Source organism: Sphaeramia orbicularis, chromosome 9 (genome assembly GCF_902148855.1).
Source record: "Sphaeramia orbicularis chromosome 9, fSphaOr1.1, whole genome shotgun sequence".
Lineage (NCBI taxonomy): Eukaryota > Metazoa > Chordata > Actinopteri > Kurtiformes > Apogonidae > Sphaeramia > Sphaeramia orbicularis.
The window spans coordinates 40,665,597-40,685,287 of NC_043965.1; the positions used below are offsets into that span (position 1 = coordinate 40,665,597).

Genomic DNA, 19,691 nt, shown 5'->3' on the forward strand with positions numbered 1-19,691 from the left:
GTCAGAGAGCGAATTTTAATTGATTGCCATTCCAACGTTTATTTCAATACAAAGTAGCTCCTTGTTTTGGATAATCCCATATGGTCCAACTAAAGCAAAAAAGAATTTAAAAACAAAAATGTGGGTCAAATTGTCGCTATAATGTCCCGTCTGAGAGATTTTGAATACCGTTTTTTGACCCTAACCAAGTTATTTTTCCGGAGTGTTTTTATTCCTCTTTAGGCCTGAAAAAAACAATGCGATTGCAAAATTTTTTTATGAACCTATTTTTCATGGAGTTGCAAAAAATATCCACTCAGCTAGACATCATGCAATTTTTGAAGCAAAGAAACATGTATTTACTGATACGCTGTGTGACAAATATGAAATAATTTTTTTAATGCTGCTAATCTGATGTTTTGTCACATTTTAACATACTGTAATATTAGTTATTACTCACTTTATGGAGATAATATGCAAAAAAAAAAAAAAAAAAAACAAAACTTTTTGTTTAAGAAAAATGGTTAATTACAGTCTATTAACAATAATAAGCAATTGATTTACACTCAAACATGTTAGTGCAGATCAGGGTTATGAAGAACAGCAAAGTTACAGTAACAGTATGAAATGCACTGTATGGGACGATGCATAAGTGTCCACTGTGTTGTCTGATATGCAACTAAGACAACATAACCCATGAACATACAATAGAACAGCTGTAGAATAACTGTCCACTGTACTGACCACTATGTATGAAAGGGTTAACCTCTGATCTTCTATGTCCACAGTCTGTGTTAACCCATAAAGACCCGAACATCCACCGTTGACCAAAAGCATCCACTGATCTAAACTGTTGATCCCCTAATTTTATCAATACATGTAAATAATTGGTGTAAATGCAGTTCGTCATCTTTTCATGGTCATCAGATATGACCCATTTGGACGTTCAGAGGCTCCGAAGTGAATGTGGAAACACCGTCATCTTCTACAGCATTGATTCACTAGTAAAACGCATAGAGTTTGATCAACGACAGTGGATGGACACACTTGCTTTATGTCCAGTTAAAGCTATATTTTACCCAAAAAGTCACCTTTTCTTCATTGTTTTTCTGTTTTGATATAATAACCTTTGAATTTAGTCTGAGCTTTTATGAACATCTTCGTGATCGGTCAATTAAACATAGGAAAAGAGATGATTTTCACTGGAAAAAAATGCTAAATTTAGAGATTCCTATAATAATAAATGGTGATAAATCATATAGGAAAGGTTAAAGAGAGAAAAATTCATTTGGGAACTGCCACAAAAGTCACGCTGGGTCTTTATGGGTTAAGTAATGAAGCAACAATAATGAGCCGCTCTTCTTTTTCTTGGACAAAAGAAAAATGGTTAATTACAGTCTATTAACAATAATAAGCAATTGATTTATACTCAAACATGTTAGTGCAGATCAGGTTTATCTAGAACAGCAAAGTTACAGTAATGGTATGAATTACAATGAATGTGATGGTGCATATGTGTCCACTGTGTTGGCTGATATGGAACTAAAACAACAAAATCCATGAATTTACAAGAGAACAGCTGGAGAATAACTGTCCACTGCAGTGACCGCTATGCATGAAAGGGTTAAATTTTGGTGGTGATCGGGGGTGGGGGGGCCACTGATCTGCCTTGGCGGAGGTCTGCGCCAAATCTGATTTGAAAAATGTATATAATTTATTGCATAAATAACACAAAGATGCTTAACAAACATTTTCAAAGACTTTAAAAGTGAATATTGGTTCCAAATATTAGGTATAGAAAATCAAATTTGTAATAAATAAAAACTATACTCAAATATTTGACATAAAAGCATATCTTTACATAGGGTTTTTTCCCGTAAAAGTGCGGTAATCAAACACGCTTATCATAATAATTAGAATTTAAATGGTAATATTAACCGTTGGCAATTTTACCGCGGTTTATCGTTATACTGGTAATCGTTACATCCCTAGATGACGCTTTCTAATGTGTCTTGTACTTATAAACATCTAAAGTTATGGATATTCCCCAAATGCCAAAACTGTATCATCATCAACTATTAAACATTTCTTAAAAAAAAAAAAAAAAATCAACAGTTTCACTTTCTGTCTCCTTGACTCGGTGCCCACACACCATCAGTGAAGGCTCAAGACAAATGTTAATCCATCAAAAAAAAAAAAAAATGGAAAAAACATTTGTCGTACAAGATGCATGATTCATCTGGCTAAGTATAGCCAAAGAGGCAGTTGCAATATTTATGAGAACGTGTGCTAAATCTCCCCAGAAAAACGTCAGCTGAAGGCTGCAGCTGAAGGCTGAAATATGACTTTCCATCGTTGGTATCATAAACAGCTTTTTCACAAAGAATTATTAAAGATGTCTTAAGATTTTTCGGTGTAATCTGTAATGTGATCAAATATTTCTTTTTGCTGATGGACAGCAGCTGATATGGAGCGTCTTGTAAGCATTCTTTGAAATCTAGAGTGACACCAGATGAAAAAAAAAGGGCACGGAGACTGCTTCTGTTCACGAGTCAAATACTAGAAAGATCCCCTTCCTCTGGGATCAGAAGGGCGAGAGTGATAAGAGTAGAAAAACATAGAACATAGAACATCAAAGCTGATACTGGACGTGGCTGATCTTTATATGACTGAAATCAAAGATGCTGCGATGAAGGCTTTAACTCAGGGGTGTCAAACTCATTTTAGCTCAGGGGCCACATTCAGCTAAATTTGAGCTGAAGTGGGCCGAACCAGTAAAATAATAACATAATAATATATAAATAATGTCAACTCCAAACTTTTCTCTATGTTTTAGAGTGAAAAAAGTAAATTTACATTGTGAAAAGGTTTACATCTACAAATTATCCTTTCAAAAGATGTGAATAACATGAACAAACTGAAAAAAAATAAGTGTAAGTTACCAATATTCTGCCTCAGTTTATCATTTACACATTTACATTAAAACTTACAGAACACAGTGGATCTACAAATAAACAAAACATTTAGTAACACGCAGAAAATTGTTAAAGTTGTACTTACTTCTCTTAAGACATTTCAGGTTCTTCATATGTGTTCAGGTTATTCACATTTTTTGTTTTAATGTATATACATGAAAATATTCACATTTACAAAGAGAAAAATTTAGATTTGTCATTATTTATATGTTACTATGATAGTATTTTACTGAATCCTGCCTACTTGAGATTGAATTAGTCAGACCGTGGAACCTGAACTAAAAGGATTGTTAATATCTTCAGTGTAATTTTTGCATTTCACAAATTCATCCCAAGGGCTGGACTGGACCCTTTGGCGGGCCAGATTTAGTCCCCGGGCCGCATGTTTAACACCTGTGCTTTAACCTTTTATCGGGCATGTGACCATTTTTGGTCATTTCCACAAACATTAAAGGGGTCTTATTTTACTAAACCCACTTTTATTAGTCTTTGGTTCATTTATTTGTGTATTTGTGCCCTAATAGTTTAAAAAGTTTGAATTTGAACCCTCCTTGTGCTGCAAAACTATTTGAGTGCTTCTATGAAACTGGTCCCAAGAAACAGAACATGGGGGCTAAAAATTCAAACCAGATGTAGACTAATGTTTTTTTTTTTTATAAATTATTAGAAATTTCAGGTGACCCTAGACATTCAAAATAGACATTTTTTTGGGCTAAAATTAATTTATTTTTGATCATGTAATAGTTTGCTATACTATGTTGCAAATAAATGTTAATTTTAGATGACATTTAGGCTATATAATGTAAATTTTTATTAGTAAGTTTAATTTTTTTTATTTTTTTTTATAAATTATTAGAAATTTCAGGCGACCCCAGACATTCAAAACAGAGACATTTTATTCGCTAAAATTAAATTGTTTTTGATTGTGTAATAGTTTGCTATAATATATTGCAAATAAAGGCAACATTTAGGCTATATAACGTAAATTTTTATTTATTTATTTATTTATTTGGTTTATTTGATAGGGACAGATACAAAAGACATAGACCAACTGTAACACAGCAATCCCATGCATGCATCATAGTGCTTATAGCAAAAGCTAATTTGCAGCACCGGTTGCTAGATGGGCTTTTATGAAAAGTTAAAATACAGAAAGGAATGGAGAGACAATGACCTTTTACATACAAAACTGAGGTATAGGAAAGAAAATAATAAGGTTAAAACAAAGAAACAGATAAACATTATACAAACATTAAACATGAGTACACTGCTGTTTCTGGCACATCCATTTTTTATTAGTAAGTTTTCATTTTTTATCAATTACTAGAAATTTCAGATGACCCCATCTGAATCCAGGCGACCCCACGTGGGGTCCCGACCCCAAGGTTGAAAAACGCTGGAATACACTGAGAAAACCAGATGGCTGAACACTTCTGCATGAACAGTGAGTGTACCTGCTTTGTTAGGTACCATGAAGTAAAGGTACTAATGTAAGGAATGATGTTCAAAGGGATAATGTGGATGTGGACAAGGGTTTGGATCAGCACTTCTGTTGGTCTAATGTTCGAAAAGTGATGTTCTAATGTTCGGAAATACATGTTCCTTTCACCTTACATATGTTTTTCATGTATTTTTACCTCTGCCAAGGAGGTTATGTTTTCATCGGGGCTTGTCTGTTTGTTTGTCTGTTAGCAAGATAACTGAAAAAGTTATGGACGGACTTGGATGAAATTTTCAGGAAATGATACTGGCACAATGAACAAAAGATTACATTTTGGTGGTGATCAGGGGGTAGTTTAGTTTTATTTAGTTTTGACTTTTTTTTCCTCTAATTCAGTTAGTTTTAATTCGTTTTTAGAGCAAGTTTGCTAGTTTTTATTACTTTTAGTTTTTTTCTAAATGCTTAGTTTAACCCTTTCATGCATGAATTATGAGAACCTTAACCAAGATTTTTTCCCAAGTGTTTTGATTCTTCTTTCAGCATGAAAAAAACACTGCGATTGAATTTTTTTATGAACTCATTTTTCATGGAATTGCAAAAATATCCACTCAGCTGGACACCATGAGTTAAATTTTTGAAGCAAAGAAACAAGTATTTACTAAAATATTGTGTGAAAACTATGAAATACATTTTTTTAATGCTACTAATCTGATGTTTTGTCACATTTAAAATACTCCAATATTAGTTATTGCTCACTTTATGGAAATAATATGCAAAAAAAAACAACAAAAAAAAAACCTTTTCTTATAAAAAAGAGAAAGTTAATTACTAGTGATGGGACTTTTGGCTCTTTGAAGGGAGCCGTTCAATCAGGAGCCGTTCACTGAAAAGAGCCATTCAGAAGACTGGCTCTTTTATATTTTTTGCATTATTTTGAAACACCAATGTTTTAATGACTAAATAGGGTACATTTGATGATTAACATTACTTTTTAAAGGTGTTTAGTTGGCGCGGCAGTAAATATTATCTTACCGTAAAAAAGAATAGTTAGTTCAAATGTCTGGGCTAAATACAGGGGTTGGACAAAATAATGAAAACACCTTAAAAAATCAACAAAATATAATTTAATATGGTGTAGGTCCGCCTTTTGCGGCAATTACAGCCTCAATTCTCCGAGGTATTGATTCATACAACTTGTGAATTGTTTCCAAAGGAATTTTAAGCCAGTCTTCAGTTAGAATACCCTCCAACTCTTTTAGAGACGATGGCGGTGGAAATCGACGTCTTACTTGAATCTCTAAAACTGACCATAAATGCTCAATAATGTTGAGGTCTGGGGACTGTGCCGGCCATACGAGATGCTCAACTTCATTAGAATGTTCCTCATGCCATTCTTTAACAATTCTAGCTGTATGGATTGGGGCATTATCATCTTGAGGTGAAGGTGTTTCCATTATTTTGTCCAACCCCTGTACATGACATGAGAGGTGACATTAGGCAAATGCTGGAATTTGACAAAAAAACATCACGGTACATTATGTGGACTAGTCTGTAGCCTAAAAATGAAGAAGAAAATAAAACATTTTCTTATGAAATAACATTTTTCTTTGGCTCATTACTCACAGGTGGTCACTCACTCATTCTCAAACTTTTCTCTGGTTTCGACCAGTCTTCCAGCGCCGTCTTCTCCAGTATGCTGATGCTCACCTCATGCTTCAAACTGTTGTTTTTTTGCTAACTTCTTGCCATGAGACATGCGCAAGCACTCTTTTTTTTCTGCTCAAACATTCTCCTCCTGCCCAGTGCCTCCCCAGTTACGCTAAATTGACAGGCAATCGGACACTCCCTCCTTGAAAAAAAAAATTTAAAAAAATGAACGGCTCTTCACAAAGACTCAGTTCCCATCATTCATTTCAAAGAGCCGTTCAAAAGATTCGATTCGTTCGCGAACATCACATCACTATTAATTACAGTCTAATATCAATAACAAGAAAATGACTTACACTCAAACATGTTACTGCAGATCAGGTTTATCAAGAACAGCAAAGTTACAGCAACGGTACGTCCACTTTATTGGCTGATATGGAACTAAAACAATAAAATCCATGACTATACAAGATAACAGCTTTGAATAGCTGTCCACAGTAGTGACCAGTATGCATGAAAGGGTTAAGTATTAAGTATCTTTTATCTTCCTTGCTGTCATATTCAAATAAATCCCAGACAGGACTCCGCTGCTTTCTCCCAACTTTAGTCTCCATGTTTCCAGGTAGAGTGGGGACCAGAAGACGACTGGAAACCACAAGTGACGAGAAGTGACGGACCGTGAAGTGCCGTATGGTGGTTCAGCTAAAATTGCTGGAGCGAAATAAATCGATTTCATATCAATCCGACATTGACAAAGATAAAAACAAAGGGAATTTTACTCTTTATCTGTTTCAGTTTGTTTTATAAACACACAATACAGTTTCAGTTAGTCATCATTTTTTCTTTTAATTATAGTTTTTATTTATTTCAGTTAACAAAAATGTTTTTTTCAATTCTAGTTTAGTTATTTCGTTAACAATAATAACCTTGGTGTGATACTATTGGAAGACACACCTTTATGCATCTCCTCCACCATCGTCTCACCTCAGTGACCTTCCCTTGTTCAGCACATTTTCCTCTGTTTTCAATTCCAAAACCCAGACTGAGTAAAGCACATTTCTTGTCCCTGCTTCTCCATCACAGTCTCATACTCTGTGAAATGTGCTTTTTCTTTGCTGCCGCCTCCAAGTCTTGTGTTGAATATTTATGTATAACATAGTGTCCACGTCGGTTTTATGTTTTAATGGTGGAAATCTAACACACAATTCCATCATGATTGAGATGTATTAAACAGAATAATGTGTATGCACAGGTTTATTGATCTGAGAAAAAATAATATGTATTTATGCCTTTGTGTTCTGTACAGGGTGGGGAAGCAAAATTTACAATGAACATTTAGTTGTTTTTTCTCAGCAGGCACTACGTCAATTGTTTTGAAACCAAACATATATTGATGTCATAATCATACCTAACACTATTATCCATACCTTTTCAGAAACTTTTGCCCATATGAGTAATCAGGAAAGCAAACGTCAAAGAGTGTGTGATTTCCTGAATGCACTCGTCACACCAAAGGAGATTTCAAAAATAGTTGGAGTGTCCATAAAGACTGTTTATAACGGAAAGAAGAGAATGACTATGAGCAAAACTATTACGAGAAAGTCTGGAAGATACTATTAAAGAAGAATGGGAGAAGTTGTCACCCGAATATTTGAGGAACACTTGCACAAGTTTCAAGAAGCGTGTGAAGGCAGTTATTGAGAAAGAAGGAGGACACATAGAATAAAAACATTTTCTATTATGTCAATTTTCTTGTGGCAAATAAATTCTCATGACTTTCAATAAACTAATTGGTCATACACTGTCTTTCAATCCCTGCCTCAAAATATTGTAAATTTTGCTTCCCCACCCTGTATATACACTGTCGCCCATAAAGTTAGAATCAAATATTTTTACCTCTTTTCATTCATTTTTTCATTTCATTTGTTTGTTTATTTTGAGCATTTACAGAATACATGCAAATTCAAAATTAAAAAAAAAAAAAAAAAATCATTCATCTATACTCGAAAAAGAGTGGGAAGAAGAAAAACTTATTTAATCTCACCCCCATTCTCATCATCAAATAACATAACATTTTAAATACTCACTCCTGTCCTTTGACTTCAAGCCAGAACAATGAACAAAATAGAACAAAATAGGCCTAAACCAAATTAGAATGAACTCATTTGACAGTATTTACATTACATAACCAAAATGTGTGTGAAAAAAAAAATAGAAACAATGTACAATCCTGGTGCCACAGGTAACAGTTAACCGTCAATTTACATGATAATAATTACATACCAACAATGGTAAAAACAAAAAACTGCAATACCACAAGTGGTAAAGAACAGCAATAATTACATACCAACAATGGTAAGGAAACAAAAAAAAACCAAAAACTACAGTACAATAGCACTAATGGTAAAGGGCAGCACATACCAGCGATGGTAAGAACAATACCAGATGGTAAAGGACAACACAGACCAACTAGATGAGGAACAACAAACACACATTAACATATAAGACAGAGTATTTAATTTATGGAACATCAGTTTTAAGACCCTCCATCTTTATACTGGGACCAGACTATATTTTTGTATACCAGTTTAAATCGGTGGATATTTTGGCATTGCTTGTGTTGGATGTCCAGACTGTTCCAAAGTTTCATTAAATGATTGTGACAACGAGCCTGTTTATATACACATCAATACTCCGATCTTTGCCTGATTTCTGGATGTATCGGATTATTCAAGTGACCATGTAAACAGTATAATCTAGTATGTTTTTTCAGAGAAATCAGATGAACACATCTGGATTTCTCCTCAATACTCTGATGTCTTCCTGCGTGTAATCGGGTTAATCTGATTTATTTAGTTTTTTATGTCTGCGCATGTGTAAACGTAATCAAAATGTTAGAAAATGGAAGTTGCATAGTCAAATGTGAACGGAAGACAATAACAGGAAGTTTGATTTTACCATTATGTACGTACGTACTCCGAAAGGAATCTGATAATGGACTGGAGCTTCTAAACCAGGGCTTTAGTGCATGTAAATGCATAAGATCTTTTTTTTAAAAATGTATTTATTTATTTATTTTTTATTAGTGATAGTTAACAAGACAATGTGGACAGAAAAACAACAACAACAACAACACATAAACAAAGGGAAACTCAAACAAATAAACAAACAAACAAACAAACCAAAAACAACAACAATGACAGAGTATTGACAAACAACAACAACAACGTCATATTACAATGAAAAAGATCATAAACGTAAATAGCAACTAAACCATATAGCTTGGTTAGGGGTGATAGTGAAAAGGGGAAGAGGGGGGTGTAAATGAAAGTGAGAAAGAGAGAGGGGGGAGTGAGGGGGAAAATAATAATTGTTGTAATAATACAAAAATATTTAATAATACCAGTAACTTAATTTGCTAGAATTATTGTGGCAAGAAATCTGATAATGGACTGGAGCTTCTAAACCAGGGCTTTAGTGCATGTAAATGCATAAGATCTGATGATTACAGTAATCTGATTGCTCCCAGTTATCAGACTTTTATGGTCATGTAAACAGTGTGATGTATTCTTGAAAAATAAAGTATAAATTGGGACTCGGTTACATATGTAATCATTGTACCAGATCCGAGATAATTACTGATGTGTATAAATAGGAATAAAAAGCAGAATGTGTCTGAAAACAAAATGATTCCAACTTGATGTGAAACTGTGTACATATATTTAGTCATGATTATGGACAGTTTTATGCAGCTGACTCCCTTGTCTTTCCTTTTCTCCTAAAAGTACATTTTCAGCATAAAAGTTGGAAAGTTTTGTGTAAAGTTTCTTAATTTGAGGTAAGCACAGAGAAACTCAGCCACTTTTGCAGATAAATGACAGAATTTCCTAATAGTGACACAGTGAAAGTCAGAAGATTATAGTGACGATGAAGAAATACATTATTTTGAGTAAAAAGAGGCTGAGTCTTTCTACGCTCCTTAAAACCTTCTCAAAGTTACTGAAAAATGTACTTTCATAGAGCTGAAAATGGCTGTTCTTCTTAATTAAATATAGGAAAATACCTGATTTTCACTGAAAAATGTGAAACCCAGAGGATAATGGAATTGTAAATGGTGATAAATCACTGAGAAAAGGTTAGATGTTGAGAAAAATGCATTTGCAAGTTCCGACAAAAATAGTTGCAGGTCTCTAAGAGTTAAACTCAGCAATGAATATAACAAGAATTTATGATAAAAAGGTTATGAAGCATGGTTATAGTAGTGAGTTTAAGTTAACCCATAAGGACCCTGTGTGGTTTTTGAGGCAAATCCCAAATGAATTTTTCTCTCTAACCTTTCCTAAGAGATTTATAAGATAAGATAAGATAAGATAAGATAAGATAAGATAAGGTAAGGTAAGGTAAGGTAAGGTAAGGTAAGGTAAGATAAGATAAGATAAGATAAGCCTTTATTTGTCCCATAAGGGGAAATTCCAGGTTTACAGCAGCAAAGTACAAAAGCACACAGGGGCAGAAGAAGTGCAAGATCAAGATAAACACAAATCAAGAAAGCTATATTCACTATTTACAACTGAGCACATGCTGATTATGTCACAGATTTATTGCATGGTTTACTGTACTTTTTTTTTTGTACGGTTATTGCACAGAATTTTTGGAGCAGTTTCTGTTGTGAAGCCTGACAGCTGCAGGAAGGAAAGACCTGTGATGCCTCTCCTTCACACACTTTGGGGAATCTCATCCTGTCACTGATGGAGGTCCTTGGTGAAGTGAGTGTGTGTTGGAGGAGGTGGGGGTCTTTGTCCCCCACCTCCTCCACCTATTCCAGAGGACATCCCAGGACAGAGCTGGCCTTCTTCATCAGTTTGTCCAGCCTCTTCCTGTCAGCTGCTGTGATGCTGCTCCCCCAGCAGACCACACCGTAGAAGATGGAAGAGTCATAGAAGGTCCTCAGGAGTGCCCCCCCACACACTCCAAAGGACCTCAGCCTCCTGAACAGGTAGAGTCTGCTCTGACCTTTTTTGTAAAGTGCAGTGGTATTATCAGTCCAGTCCAGTTTATGGTTCAGATGATATACTGTATACATTTTACTATAATATTATCTTCAGAATGTTGCTTTTATCCGGTGAAAATTTTCTATTTTCCTATGTTTAATTGACTGATCATGTAGATGTTCATAAAAGCTCAGAGTAAAGTCAAAGGCCATTCTATCAAAACAGCAAAAAAATGAAGAAAAGGTGACTTTTTCAGCAAAAATATCATTAAATGACTATAAACCAAGTGTGCCCATCCACTGTCATTGATCCAACTCTATGCACTGTAAAAAAAAAATCTGTAATTTAACAGAATTTCCACTGTTTATTTTACAGATTTTCCTGTATTTTCAAGATACAGGAAAATATCAATGAAATGACAAAAAATGACTGTGATTTTACATGTCAAATGTAAAATAACACGAAAAAACTGTGAACAACCAAAAAAATTATTATTTTTTTCTTTTTTCACAGAAAAATACAATTAAAATACATTTGCAAATGTATCATAATTTCACAAATATTTCTTTTCTATTCATGAGATTAAACTGTTAATTTAAAGTTTAATACTGTAAAAAAAAAAAAATAATAAAACGAGATAAAATTATTGACAATTAACCATAAAAGAAGTATTTGTTCTGTAAGTTTAACAAGATTTGTTTGTTAATTGACAAATATCTTGTGTAATTATGGGAGGTTTCACAACAAAAATGTTGAACAAATGTATTTTTGTGAATGTATAACATGTATAAGCACTGATAAACTGTCCAAATACAGTTCTTATCAGTGGATTGTACCACTTAATCTCATTGAAAAGTATTTACATACATATATTTATAGGTAATTTGATTGTTTTAATACATGTAAATATTCTTTAATAAACATTAAAAAGTCAAAAAAATGTGCAAAATTTCATGTAAAGTTAGGGGGAAAAAACAGTATTTTAATTATGGAAAATTACCATATTTTTATGAGATAGTTATTTTCCATTATTTTACAGCATTTTTTTGGCACCCCTGCTGCCGGAATATTGCCGTTTTTTTTTATGTTTTTTGTTTTGTTTTGTTTTTTTTACAGTGTGAGTTTTACTGGTGAATTAATGTTGTAGAAGATGACAGTGTTTCCATGTTCACTATGGAGCCTCTGAACGTCCAAATGGGTCATATCTGATCACCATGAAAAGATGACAAACTGTTGTTTACACCAGTTATTTACAATGATTGATTAGATTAGTGGATCAGAAGTTTGGCTCAGTAGATGCTTTTGGACGATGGTGGATTTTTGGGTCTTTATGGGTTAATGTAGAGTTGTTATCAGTTATCAGTGACCACTTCTTTCCTTCTTGCATATTTTAGTAGAACATCATTGTGTCTTTTTGTTAATGGGTGTTCAGTTGTTTAGTTCTGAATATCTCTTCCCTGTCAAACGCACAAATATATTTTTATGTATTCAGCTCAGTTTTATATATATTCCTCCAATTATACTGCAAGATTGTTTCAAGACACTTCACAAATTCAGATCAACACCATAAAAAGACTGGGTTTTTTTGGGGAGGAGTCCAGCAAATCCTCCAGGAGCATCCCCAAGGTGACAGTGGGGAGGAGAAACTTCTTTTACAGAAGAAAAAACCTCCAACAGAACTAGGCTCCGGGTAGGTGGCCATCTGCCTCCACCGGCTGGGGAGAGGCAGATGGAGGGAGAAAAGAACAGCATAGAGAACAGTGGTGGCTGCTGGTCTTAACAACAGGGGACGCTCATCTAATGGCTCCATCATAAAACTTATCATATTGAAGCAATTACAAATCAAAGGAATGTTTAATTGAGGCTGTTCTGCCTCATCTATACCAGTGTTTCCCAACCTTTTTGAGCCATGGCACATATTTTACATTAGAAAAATCACAAGGCACATTACCAAATATAATATAAATAAATATAATGCAAATCTAGTCTCAATTTATTTACTCAGTGTGAAACCTGGGTCTGTTTGAATACAAAGCTGATATTCTTGCAGGAATTGTTGAAAGACACACATGAAGATCTTCCTCAACAGCTCTGAGTCTCTTTTTTTTTGTCTTTATATCAGTCATATTTGAAAAACCCACCTCACATACACTATATTGCCACAAGTATTGGCTCACCCATCCAAATAATCAGAATCAGGTGTTCCAATCACTTCCATGGCCACAGGTGTATAAAATCCAGCCCCTAGGCATGCAGACTGCTTTTACAATCATTTGTGACAGAATGGGTCGCTCTCAGGAGCTCAGTGAATTCCAGCGTGGGACTGTGATAGGATGCCACCTGTGCAACAAATCCAGTCGTCAAATTTCCTCACTCCTAAATATTCCACAGTCAACTGTCAGCTGTATTATAAGAAAGTGGAAGTGTTTGGGAATGACAGCAACTCAGCCACGAAGTGGTAGGCCACGTAAACTGACGGAGCAGGGTAAGCGGATGCTGAGGCGCATAGTGCGAAGAGGTCGCCAACTTTCTGCTGAGTCAATCGCTACAGACCTCCAAACTTCATGTGGCCTTCAGATTAGCTCCAGAACAGTGCGCAGAGAGCTTCATGGAATGGGTTTCCGTGGCCGAGCAGCTGCATCCAAGCCATACATCACCAAGTGCAATGCAAAGCGCCGGATGCAGTGGTGTAAAGCACGCCGCCACTGGACTCTAGAGCAGTGGAGGCGCCTTCTCTGGAGTGATGAATTGCGCTTCTCCATCTGGCAATCTGATGGACGGGTCTGGGTTTGGCGGTCGCCAGGAGAACGATACTTGTCGGACCGCACTGTGCCAAGTGTAAAGTTTGGTGGAGGGGGGATTATGGTGTGGGGTTGTTTTTCAGGAGCTGGGCTTGGCCCCTTAGTTCCAGTGAAAGGAACTGGGAATGCTTCAGCATACCAAGACATTTTGGACAATTCCATGCTCCCAACTTTGTGGGAACAGTTTGGAGCTGGCCCCTTCCTCTTCCAACATGACTGTGCACCAGTGCACAAAGCAAGGTCCATAAAGACATGGATGACAGAGTCTGGTGTGGATGAACTGGACTGGCCTGCACAGAGTCCTGACCCAAAACTTCCCTCCAAATCTTTTACTTGAGACTCACTGTAAAACTGCAACATACATACAAAATATGTCTCAGTTCTGTTCATTGCCTTAGTACATTAACATGGCATTATACATTTAAATGAATGGGAAAAAGATCGCTAGCTCGATGCTAACTTGAATGGGAAAATCCATAGACACGCTAACAATTAGTATTTACAGATTAACTTAAGATTTACAATGTCTTTTTATCCAGCAACAAAGGTTCACATCAGAGATATTTTATACTATTCATTCTTACAACAACTGAACATAAAATACCCAGGCAAACGTTTTTTGAGCCATACAAACAGAGTGAAAGAAACGTGTCTGTTAGTTCCTTCTTATGTCCGAACTGGCTACGGGAACACCACAAGTACAAAACATACATTAGTGCAACTTATTCCGACCACTAGAGGGCCTCCTTTGCTTGCTTTTAACAACTGAACATCACATATTATTGGGCTTATTAGTAGTAGTACTTATTAGTGGGCTTAAAGCTATACCGTATGATGTGGCATTTTTACACTTTTCTTTTGTCATCTTAAAATGCTCCTAATCAGCGTGTGTTAAACTAAAATGTAAAAGAAATCCACCAGGTATTGATACTCAAAATGTTTAATTCTCGTATATTTCTGATAAAAGTCTGACCAATCATTTTAGTTGGTCCGAATAAAATAATTGGCCGAACCTGGCTGAGCCTCCTGTCAATCATCCATTACGGCCGTCCAGCATCCGATCCATTATCGCCATCTCCACATCCTATACGGGTACCTCTGAATCTAACGCGTCACTCGCGCTGTTCTCTTGTCACTGACCACTGTATTTCTAGGATGTGTTTGGATAGAACTCAAATGCACTTGTGGAAGGGAATAAACAGATTTATTAACAGAAACAACAACTAAGGAGAACAAACAGGAGTCCGATGAATGAAGGATGGAGATAAAAGTCCGGAAGTCGGATGTACTGGACTGAACAGGTCTGCATAAAGCTCAGCTTTTATGATGGTGGGACTCATACAGGTACATGTACATGGTGTCACACAGGATTAAGGATTGTAGGATTAAGTGGATGATAAATGTATGGACAATGAAACCTCAAATATCCACGGAAAAATTTGCGGAGGCCACGCGTTCACAGTGCGCGCGCCCATCTCTGGGCATCTCATCTTTGTGGCGCAGTGAGGACACTGACCCAGCTCTGCACAGACCAGACCCTTAAATACAGGGTCTATTTTTGGAACAGGGGCCGCGGGCCCGCGGCAGGTGGATGATGCATCTGATTACTGAGGGAGGGGTCTGCGGACACACCGAAGTGGACCGGACCTGCCCCTCCGCTTCCTCCGCGCGCATCAGGTGAGAGGAGGCGAGCATCAGAGCTCAGGCAAGGGGAAGTGGGCGGGGCTTTGGAGGGAGGCGGGTTGTTCATGTTCAAACTTTTACTAAGTGCTGTGAGAAATGCCACATCGGTAGGTATAGCTTTAAGACTCCTGTTAATCACTCACAACCGGAAATAAACAGGTGGGGACATAAACATGGAGAAAAGTACCGGTCTTAGTACTGGTGAGGACAAAGAAAAGTAGTGGTCTTTTCCATGGACATTTTCATTTTAAATGTCTTCAGATGTTGGGGTTGAGAAGGACACAGTTGTTTATAAGCACTGCAATGTGGAATTATTTTTTTTATTACCGGAGTACTTCGAGTTTGAAATATCACTTAAAGGTAATACACGCTGTTGATGCCAGCGACCCCCCCCCCCCCCCCATTATAACTATGCGATTAATCGTGATTAATCACAGAAATCCATGCGATTAATTGTGATAAAAAATTTTCATCGCTGCCCCGCACTAGTTTATACCTTTTTCATTCCTAAGGATAAACATCACTTCAGCTTTTACTTCTGTCATGTTTATTTACAAAGTGAACTTCAAATACAGCTCACTATCTCATCCTATTATTAAACTGTCATGTATTCTGTATAGTTGATGATCAGCGGAGTTAATGAATAATAGGAGTATATGTTTTGCAAAACTTGCTGAACAGGTCATTTATCCCAGAACTCAGGTTCTAACAGGTGAGCCAAAGTTTCTAATGACATTTTAGGATGGGTAAAAGTCTGGATACATGTCCTTACACCAGAAGTTGTGCAGCTCAGAGTTTTCACCCGGTGATTGTAGAGATAAATGATCCAATGTAAAATAAGGCTTCATTCCCCACAGGCTGTAGTTAACCTTTGGGTTAGAATGGCCTTGGGCTAAATAAGGAACCATTAATGAGCACTCCTGCCTGGATTCAGACAGGAGGAAAAAGAAAATTGGCTGTTGAATCAATATATATGTTGATACACAGATGTGACTGTACTGTTGAGGACATGTGCTGGACAAAATCTAAATGTTAGGTTTGTAATTTTCATAAATTACTATTATGACAAGGAGCAATGACTTGTTACTAGATACTGTAATATTGTTATGTTTCTGCACAGGTACTGCACTGCAAAAAATGATCTGCTAGAAATAAGCCTAATATTCCTAAATCTTGTGAAATTGTCTTATATTGAGCAAAAAAAAAAAAAAAAAAAATCTGCCAATGGGAAAGAAAAAAATTATTGGCTAGAATTCTTAAAACAAGCAAAAAGCTAATCAACTAAACAACTATAATGTGCCATAAAAAAGACAAAAATGCTAGAATTTTAGCAAACAGTGCTAGGTACAAGAAATAAAATTACACTCATTTAAGACAGAATTACTTTAAATGAGGAATTTTAGTCTCGGACTGAGCTGGACATAAGAATTTAAGTCGTACAATAAAAGGAACTAGTAGAACAAAATTCTTAAAATAAGCATTTCATTCTCTTGATTGAGCAGAAAATGACCACTTCAACCAGGAACTGGTCCTGGGTCTTCCACAATGGAATCTGATGCTCTACCAGTGGAGCTAAACACCCACTGTGGGGTCATGTGACCAATTAGCTCCACCTTATGGAGGAGACACGGGTGTCCATGTTAAATGGACTAAGAAACCACCTCTCAAACAAACTGATATTTATCCATAACTGTACATCCTATCTCCAAAATTCTTGCAGGTGAGGCTTGTGGTGAGTTTAGTGAACGTATCAATGTATAATATGTAGAAAAAAAGTTAGAACTGCATAAGCAGTGATAGTGGGAACGTGGAGTTTGTCAAACATGTTAGTGACAGAAATTTATCATGGGAGTGAAAGAGAGAAAAAATTCAGCTTTTGTTTCATGTCTGTATGACAGTCTACTGGCTGTAGAAATTTTTCTGTCATTCATTCATCATTAGTCAAGGGTCATGTTAAACCATTTTTGTCATGTTTTAGCAAATAAAATAACAATAAATGGTAAATGGTAAATAAATAAATGGTTAGTTGCAGTACCATACTTTCCGGTCTATAAGCCTCCACTTTTTTCCACACACTGTGAACCCGCAGCTCTAAAATGATGCGGCTAGTTTATGTTTTCTGGGCTAACGATCGATGCGTACGATCACGTAAGCTTGACATTGATGAAGCGATGGTGAGACGTTGGAGACGGGGTGAGTGTGGCTTATAGTCAGGTGCAGCTTACAGTCCGGAAAGTACGGTAATTTCTTCAGATTCTTAAATTGAGAATTTAAGTTTTTCAGTCTAAACATAAGGAAAACAAACTGAATCCTTTGCTGGGATCATTTGCAAAATATTGCCTTACCTTGTTACTTGTAAAATCCAGCTTAATATTAGCTGGAAAATCTTACTGAGAAAAAGTTAGATTTTTCTTTTTTTTTAAGATTTTTTTTTAATGTGAAAATTTCTTGGGAAGCTTTTTTTCTCTTTAGATGAAAAACAAGACAAATGCTCTAGAAATAAGGCTGTTCCTTACTTTCTTAGAAATCATTGGGCCTGGAAAACCTCAACAGACTTAAGCCTGTTACTATCATATCATATCTTTCATTAATTCATTCATTCATCTTCTTAGAGGGTTGCGGGGGTGCTGGAGCCTATCCCAGCTACCTCTGGGTGAAGGTGGGGTACCCCCTGGTGTCACCAGTTCATCACAGGGCTGACATATAGAGACAAACAACCAATCACTCTCACATTCACACCTATGAACAATTTAGATTAACCAATTAACCCATCAGTGCATGTCTTTGGATGGTGGGAGGAAGCTGGAATACCAGTAGAGAACCCACACAAACACAGAGAACATGCAGACTGTCATCATGTTCTTGTATAACTACATTACAGTATTTCTTTATTCCCTGCTTTGACAGTTCAAACACATCTTTGTTGCCACCATCCTGAAGCCTTGTCAAAACCACCGCTATTTCATTCCATGAAATAATGCATGAAATAAACAGGTTTAATTGACATAATTAACAGTGGCTGTAATCTATTTAGGTGGATCCGTTTCAGGACCTTGGTTTTATGTGAAGTTTTCTGGGACACTTCAATGGAGCTGAGTCATAGTTAATCAAATCAGCACCACCTGTTCTTTACCTGCTGTAATAAGACACAGTGTCTGCTCTGAAAGATATCTCCTGTGTAGACCAGCCTTTTCTCATCACAGAGGATATAATAGAATACAGTGTCGAGAACATTTAAGACTGATCAGTCACTTTGTTCAAAAGTAAATCAGCTGCATATAAAGTCAAAATGAATATTCTATTGGCTCAGGCAACAACATATCCAAACCATATGGAACTGAATTTTTTTTGTCCAACAGTGTTACTTCAAAGGGACACAATTAGGCCCACACCCAATTCATCGATGCCGCTATAAACAGATGTGACAACTTTGTTTGCCATGCTGTCAGCAGCTGAACTGTCTCTGTTCATGGGCTTTGGTCATCTTTTTGTGGCTATCAACCGCAAACTACAGAAATGTGATCTATAACACAGTGGTTCCCAACCTTTTTTGGCTCGTGACCCCATTTTAACATCACAAATTCCTAGCAACCACAGACATTCAAAACAGAGACATTTTTCTTGCTAAAATTAATTTGTTTTTGATCATGTAATAGTTTGCTATACTATGTTGCAAATAAACTTTAATTTGAGACGACATTTAGTCTATATAATGTATATTATTATGGACGGAGGCAGAAAAGCCAGGTGTACAGGGTGGGGAAGCAAAATTTACAATGAACATTTAGTTGTTTTTTCTCAGCAGGCACTACGTCAGTTGTTTTGAAACCAAACATATACTGATGTCATAATCATACCTAACACTATTATCCATACCTTTTCAGAAACTTTTGCCCATATGAGTAATCAGGAAAGCAAACGTCAAAGAGTGTGTGATTTGCTGAATGCACTCGTCACACCAAAGGAGATTTCAAAAATAGTTGGAGTGTCCATAAAGACTGTTTATAATGTAAAGAAGAGAGTGACTATGAGCAAAACTATTACCAGAAAGTCTGGAAGATACTATTAAAGAAGAATGGGAGAAGTTGTCACCTGAATATTTGAGGAACACTTGCACAAGTTTCAGGAAGCGTGTGAAGGCAGTTATTGAGAAAGAAGGAGGACACATAGAGTA

The 19,691-nt window shown here is 36.2% G+C and overlaps 1 pseudogene; it reads left to right on the forward strand.

Moving 5' to 3' along the window:
• Positions 1-19,691, forward strand: part of LOC115426224 (putative nuclease HARBI1) — a 66,414-nt pseudogene that overhangs the window by 38,820 nt on the left and 7,903 nt on the right.